Here is an 8,058-nt window from a genome sequence, read left to right on the forward strand (position 1 = left end):
CTCAAAAATAAATGTTAAAAAGTTTAAATTCTGTTTACTATTTCTTTACATGAAAGGTTGTAGATAAAGATTGTACACAAGAATGATTACAAGTTTAGTTCACATCAGTCATCTCACATTATGATTTTTTCTTGCGATGAGAACTTTGGGATCTATGTGGGGGGTATTTATTTTTTAAAAAGTTTTTTTGGGGTATAGTTGACACACAATGTTACATTAGTTTCAGGTGTACAATGTAGTGATTCAACTTCTCTCCACACCTCATGCCATGCTCACCACAAGAGTAGCTACTTGTAATGAGAACTTTTAAGATCTACTCTCAAAGCAATTTCGTATACAGTATTGTTAACTTTAGTCACCATGCTGTACATTACATCCTCAGGACTTATTTATCTTATAACTGGAAGTTTTTACCTTTAAAAAATAAAGTTTATTTATTTATTTTGAGAGAAAGAGAGAGAACTAGTGCAAGCAGGGGAGGGGCAGAGAGAGGGAGAGGAAGAATTCCAAGCAGGCTTGCACTGTCAGTGCAGAGCTGGACATTGGGCTCAAACTTGGTGAGATCATGACCTGGGTCAAAGTCAGATGCTTAATCGACTGAGCCACCCAGGCACCCCTGGAAGTTTTGACTTTTTGACCACTTTCACCCATACTTCCTTAGTCTCTACTCACCCTCCCCCCACATCCCCTGTCTCTAGTAACCACCCATCTGTTCTGTTTCTGTGAGTTCAGTTTTTTCAATTCCATATATAAGTGAGATCATAGAGTATTTATCTTTCTTTGACTTATTTCACTTAGCATTTTAATCTTTTAATATACCTCCACCTCTATCATGTTTCTCTGCCATTTATTTGTTGGAGAAACAATCATTCGTTCTATAGCATTTCTCAAGTTCTAGAATCAACTGATTGCATCCCAATGCTGTCATTTACTATGTATCTTCTGAATTTTCCAAAAGATCTAGAAATGTGATTAGATTTAAGTTTGATTGGGTCGGGGGAGAGGGAGGAGAAAAATAGTTCTTAGCTGTTACTGTTCTTACTACTAGGAATGCATAAGTTGTTGACATTTTTGTGATTCTAAGCTTGATTAGTAGATTCAGGAACTGTCATTCTGATCATGCATTATAAAGTTCCTTATGAGGGGCGCCTGGGTGGCTTAGCCGGTTAAGCGTCCGACTTTCGCTTAGGTCATGATCTAGCAGTTCGTGGGTTCGAGCCCCGCGTTGGGCTCTGTGCTGACTGCCAGCTCAGAGCCTGGAGCCTGTTTCAGTCTGTGACTCCCTCTCTCTGACCCTCCCCTGCTCATGCTGTCTCTCTCTCTCCTAGAAATAAATAAAACATTTAAAAAATAATAATAATAAAAAAAATAAAGTTCCTTATAAGTTTTTCACTCTTAATGATGATCATTACCTAGATTCATGATTTCACTGTGGATAACAAAATGGTGGCATTTCTAATTCTATCATCCCTTCTGAATTTTCTGTCATCAATTTTTAGGTTAACCTGAAATAAAGAATATATAGAAAAGGCTAGTTTAATGCTTTATTTTTTTCTCTTATTTACTAGTTTTCATAATAAAAAGAGTTGGTGCTCTAGAAACCACCACCAATAATGAATAAGGTGTTTGTTTTGGGTATATTTGTGAACTCATAGATTTTTTTTTGAATTATTATTATATATTTTTTAGAGAGAGAGAGAGCGCATGAGCATCTTAAGCAGGCTCCACACCCAGTGTGGACACAGGGCTCAATCTCACCACTGTGAGATCATGACCTGAGCCAAAATCAAGAGTTTGAAGGCTTAAATGACTGAACCAGGCAGGCACCCCAACGTTGCTTTCTTTTTTATCTGTATTGGCCTAGTTGATCTCTACTTAGCATTTTATTTTTAACCTTTCTGTATCTGTTTGAGGAATGTCTCATGTACACAGCTTAGTGTTGAATTTGTTAGCAAAAAAGATGAAAATCTTTTTTCTTATAAAAGATTAGTTTATCATATTTGTACTTATTGATATGACTGATTTGTTTGCTGTTCTGTCTTGTTTTATACATATATTTTTATGTTTTCTTTCTTTTTTTTTTACAAATAGTTTATTGTCAAGTTGGTTTCCATATAACACCCAGTGCTCATCCCCACAAGTGCCCTCCTCCCCCTCCTCCATGCCCATCTCCCCACTCCCCCCCCCACACCCATCAGTCCTCAGTTCTCAGCATTCAAGAGTCTCTCATGGTTTGCCTCCCTCCCTCTCCCCCTCCATTTCCCCCCTTCTTCTCCCCCATGGTCCTCCGTTAAGTTCCTCCTAATCCTCCTATACGTGCAAACATATGGTATTTGTCCTTCTCTGCCTGACTTATTTCACTAAGCATAACACCCTCAAGGTCCATCCATGTTGCTACACACGGCCAGATTTCATTCTTTCTCATTGTCATGTAGTATAGACAAACCACATCTTCTTGATCCATTTGTCTGTTGATGGACACTTAGGCTCTTTCCATGTTTTGGCTATTGTGGAGAGTGCTGCTATGAACATTGGGGTACATGTGCTCCTATGCATCAGCATTTCTATGTCCCTTGGGTAAATTCCTAGCAGTGCTATTGCTGTGTCATAGGGGAGTTCTATTGTTAATTTTTTGAGGAACCTCCACACTGTTTTCCAGAGGGGCTGTACGAGCTTACATTCCCACCAACAGTGTAGGAGGGTGCCCGTTTCTCCACATCCTCGCCAGCATCTATATATGTTTTCTATATATGTAATAATTTTTCATTTTGTGGTCTCTTTTAGAAGTTCTTTCATTGTTGTACGTCTTATATTTAGGGAACTTGTGTTCTTGTTCTACTGATTACTCCTATGTTACTACCTTTTTATAATATCCTTAATTTCCTTCATTTTACATTCTGCATATTAGTACTCTAACATGAGCAAATTAAAATTATCTTGTAACTTCTTCCTCCTCCCTCTTTCCCCCTAACATTTAAATAATATCCTTTCATTTCCAATAAATAACCAATGTAGCTAACAGCAAGCATATTCTACTCTCTCCCTTCTCCCCCACTTTTTGGATAATGTTACTATATCTACATCATCAGAACATATAACCATTATGTGTAATTCTGTCATCTTTAAGTTTATTTATTTATTTTGAGAGAGGAAGGGAGCATGTGTACATAAGTTAGAGAGGGGCAGAGAGAGAGGAAGAAAAAGAATCCCAAGGAGGCTTCTTGCTGTCAGTGCAGAGCCCGAAACAGGGCTCAATCCCACAAACCGTGAGATCGTGACCTGAGCTAAAATCGAGAGTAGGCTGCTTAACCGATTGCTCAAGTCACCCAGGTGCCCCGATAATTCTGTCACCCTTATTTCCATCATTTAGTCTTAGTTCTAGAGGTAATATGTAAAATGCTTACATCAATTTTATGCTGCATTGTCTCTTGTCATCTTCGTTTTTTTAAATTTGTTCACAGCTCATAAAAATAATATTCCCTGGGTTCTTCATGATAACAGTTGGTAAACTTTATGCTTGAAAGTCAACTTGACTGGATATAAAATACGTGACTCACACTGTCTTTCTTTAAATAAATATATTAATCCACTGAATTCTGGCATAAAGTATCCTCACAAAGTCTGATTGCAGTATGATTTTCTGTTCTAAGTGACTTAGCCATTTTGACTGGTACCCGCTTTTTTTTAACTCGATATTTTTAATAGAATCTGTGACCATAGACCATTCTGGGTCAGTTATTCAGGTACTTGATATGCCTTTTACATATGTATGTTTGAGCAAAAATTTTTTTTGTATTATAGTTCTTAGAATTTGTTCTGGTTCATTGCTTTGGTTTTCTTCAAAGACTTCTATATATATCATATGAGCTTAGTTTTTATACCATCATTTTTTGTAAAATCATTTTTATCTCTTTATTTCTGTTATTTTAATTTTCCTTTGTCTTTTATTTCCCTTATGAAGTTATTGATGGCACCTTATTTACTTCTGTGTTCCTTCTCATTTGGTCTTCATGTTGAGATTATTTTTATTTTTTACTTTTTAAATAAAAATAAAATTTCCTATAAATTTCTTATTCTTCCCTGAGCTTTGCCAGCAATATTTTCAAATCTTCCTATTCTCTTATTTCTCAATTTCATTGAGGAATTATCTCATTTCCAATTATGATTTATGTCATTTTTTCAAGTTTCCATTATTTCATAATTTCTTTCTGCTCATTTTTGTCTGTTTTATGGGAATATCTATGTGGCATGTCTTTGTTGTCTATTAGAATATCATTTAATTCAACTATACTATTTTGTTGTTCCTCCTCAGTATTTATTCCAGTAAATGGTACTTGTATTTCTAGCTATTCATGTCAGAATCCTGGAAGTCATTCTTAACATCTTCTTTTACCTTAATCTATTTTTTTTTTTTTAATTTATTTCTAGGAGAGAGAGAGACAGCGTGAGCAGGGGAGGGTCAGAGAGAGAGGGAGTCACAGGCTGAAACAGGCTCCAGGCTCTGAGCTGGCAGTCAGCACAGAGCCCGACACGGGGCTCGAATCCACGAACCGCTAGATCATGACCTAAGCAAAAGTCGGACGCTTAACCGACTAAGCCACCCAGGCGCCCCTTCTTTTACCTTAATCTAATCAATCCTGTCAACTCTACTTCTAAAATATATTTTACATGCTCTGCTTTCAACTCCCAGTTCCACTGCCAATTCCCTGGTCCACATCACCAGTATTACTCATCTGAACTACTGCGGTAACCTGCTTGTCTCCAAACATCTACTCTTGCCTTCTATATCAGTCAGCATTTTTGTGGTTTTTTTAAAAATGTTTATTTATTTTTGAGAGAGAGAAAGCATCAGCAGGGGAGGGGCAGAGAGAAAGGGGGAGACACAGAATCAGAAGCAGGCTCCAGGCTCTGAGCTGTCAGCACAGCACAAACTGTGAGATCATGACCTGAGCCGAAGTCCGGCATTTAATCCACTGAGCCACCTGGGCGCCCCTCAATCAGCATTTTTAGTTGCAAACATCAGAATTTAGTTTAAGCAGAGAATATACTTAGTAAAGTGTATTAGTACATAGAACCTCTAGGAGGGACAGAGATTCAGAGATTCCAGCTCTGCAATGAGGACCAATGCCTGAATCACTAAATCCAGGAGCTGCTCCAGAAAACACCTTGCCACCCCTGCTTTACACAGATCCTGCTGCCATGCTGACAAAGCTGGGGATGAGGTTCTAGACAGTCTGCTAGTGCTTTCTCCCAAATATAGCCAATGACCTGGCTCCTTCACCAAAATCAATTTTGCTCATGGTGCCCACTTATCCTTTTTGCTTCATTTCTTATGAAGTCTCACATGAACCAGAAACATGCTCATGAGTTAGCTGCAAGGGTAGATGAGATAGAGTTTGGCTTCTGAGAGGCTCAGTGTGAGGAATTCTCCAAATGTAGAAGAGTTACGAGGAAATGAAGAGTAGCCACAAACACGGTAAGTGTCCTCTATATCCTATTCTAGTGCATATTTCACTCTGCAGCCAGGTCATTCTAAAATACAAAGCTGATTATTACTAACTTTGTGGGGAAAAAGCTTAGGGATCCCCTGGGCTTACACCAAAGGGTTAACAAGGAAGGCATAAGGAAGTACAAAAACATAGAATGCTCACCCCCTGAGATTGGGTAAACAAGATTAGCACCCCAGAACAGGGAGATGCAAAGGCACCCCAAAGTAGAGAGAAGATGCAGAGTCCCCAGAATAGAGAGTGAGAGGCAAAGGCCCCATAATAGAGAGTGATGCAAAGGCACCCAATGCAAAAGGTTTATGAAGTAAGCAAGATTAGGCATTCAGGGCAAAGCAGAAAGCAAATAACAGAAAGCTGTTTTCACAGGAAGGAAGGACCAAATTTGGTAAGCAGGTAAATAGGGCTATAGACCTCTGCACTGCGCTGTCGCTGTCGGAGATGCTGCCCAGAGCAGAGCTGATTTACAAAAGAAAAGGTAGTATTTTGCCATATCTGTCTTATCCCCTAGGCTACCTAAGACAAACAGACACAGCGCCTCCAGTCTGCTGTTAACAACCATTTGCCCATCTGCCTGGCGCCAAGACTTTGTTTTACATTAACCCAAACCCCAAACACTGTATCTTCAAAAATCCCCTTTTCCTCATGCCCATGAGTTGATGTTCACCGATTCATTGTCTTTTTGTGCACACCCATCACATTTGTAAGCCTTCTGATCTTAATAAATACGGGGCGAGGACCCTTATTCAGGGCTCTTGTCTTTTCCCGGACATTAGCCATCTCTCTTACTTTAATCATGTGTCTTGCTGTCTCGCTAAGACAAGAGAGAACTTTAGACTCAGAGTCTACAACGTAACTTTAAATTAAATGTGGACATTTAAAAATGCAAAAGTATACATGTAAAGTGTATAAAGAACCTCCATGTATCTCCCACCCAACTTCAACAAATATTTTGCCAGTCTTGTTTCATCCATCCTGACGCCCATTCCTCACTAAAGTATTCTGAAGCAAATCCCAGACATCATGTAATTTCTAGCAAATTCTTCAGTATCTATATTTAACAGATAATACCTTTTAAAGGCATAACCATAATACTACCACACATCTCAGAATTAGCAATAATTCCTTAATATCATCTAATATTCAGTCTAGTTTCAAATTTCTCCAATTGCCATAAAGCATCCTTTTACATTTGGTTTGTTTGACCGGATCCAAAAAATATCTTGTAAGTTTCTTTTTCATCTCTGACTTCTGATCTCCTTTATTTTTTCTCTCTCTCTCTTTTTCTTTTGTAACTGGACCATTTGTCTATAGAATATATAGCCTTCTGGGTTTAGGTGATTACCTAGAGATGACATTTAACTTGTTTTCCTCAGTATTTCCTGTAAACTAGTAGTTTATTGGCTTAATTAGATTCTGGTTTAATTTTTTGGCAGGAACACTTTTATAAGTGGTGCTATGTACTTCCTGCTGCATGCAGTTATGAGGCACATAATGCTTACCCACTTTCAGTGACGTTAAGATGATCAGGGGGTGCCTGGGTGGCTCAGTCAATTAAGCATTCGACTTCGGCTCAGGTCATGATCTTGCAGTTTATGAGTTTGAGCCCTACCTCCAGCTCTCTGCTGTCAACGCCAAGCCTGCTTTGAATCCTCTGTCCCCCTTACTCTTTGCCTCTCTCTGTCTCTCTCTCAAAAATAAACATTAAAAAAAATAAGATTGATCCGTAGGTTTAGGTGTTGTCAGCCTCATTCATCCTTTAAAAAATTCCTCATTATTCTTTCACCTAGTTGTTTTAGCCTTCATTGATGATTGTTGCCCACCTGGAGCCTTTTCTGATACTTCTGCCCAAATCATTTTTCTCTGGAATTGGAGTTACAAAGATGTTGCAAGCTTGGAGCTGCCAATGGCCATCTTGCCACAAAATGGAGAGAACCTGAAAGCAAAGTCAAGCAGAGACATGTAGAACTAAAAGAAAAAGAATCCTGATGACATTCTTTGAACTCTTAACTCAAACCATGCCTAAAGTTAGAATACCTCTTACATACTACTGGAGGACACCCTACTGTCTGAAGTCTACAAGGTGATGGCATTGTGCCTCTATACCCTCACCTAATATGACTCTTTTTCTCAGTCACTATATTCTAGCCATCTTAGACGTATTTGTAGTTCTGTAAAAGCCCTGATTTTTGACTCTTACCACCTTCAGCCTGAAATGCACTTGTCCCACTCTTCACCAGTCCAAACCATTCTCTCTACCAGGCCTTAGTCATTACATCCTTAGCAAAACAGTCACTGATTTTCCTGTTCAGGTCAGATCCCCTATTAGTCACCCTCACAGCTCCCTATGCCTCTCTCTCATAATCCTTCCCTTAAGCATAATCACTTCACTAATTAATTTCTAATGTTCCTGCCAATATGGAAGTTCCATGAGGGTGAGTTCCATGAGGGTTGTTCACTGCTTTATTCCCAACAATAACATGGTGATTGGTACATAGTAGGTACCCTTTGAATACACATTGAAATTATGAATAAATAATTTTAAGGCTTAAGG

Source organism: Crocuta crocuta, unplaced genomic scaffold (assembly GCF_008692635.1).
Source record: "Crocuta crocuta isolate KB4526 unplaced genomic scaffold, BGI_CrCroc_1.0 scaffold120, whole genome shotgun sequence".
In the NCBI taxonomy this organism is placed as follows: Eukaryota; Metazoa; Chordata; class Mammalia; order Carnivora; family Hyaenidae; genus Crocuta; species Crocuta crocuta.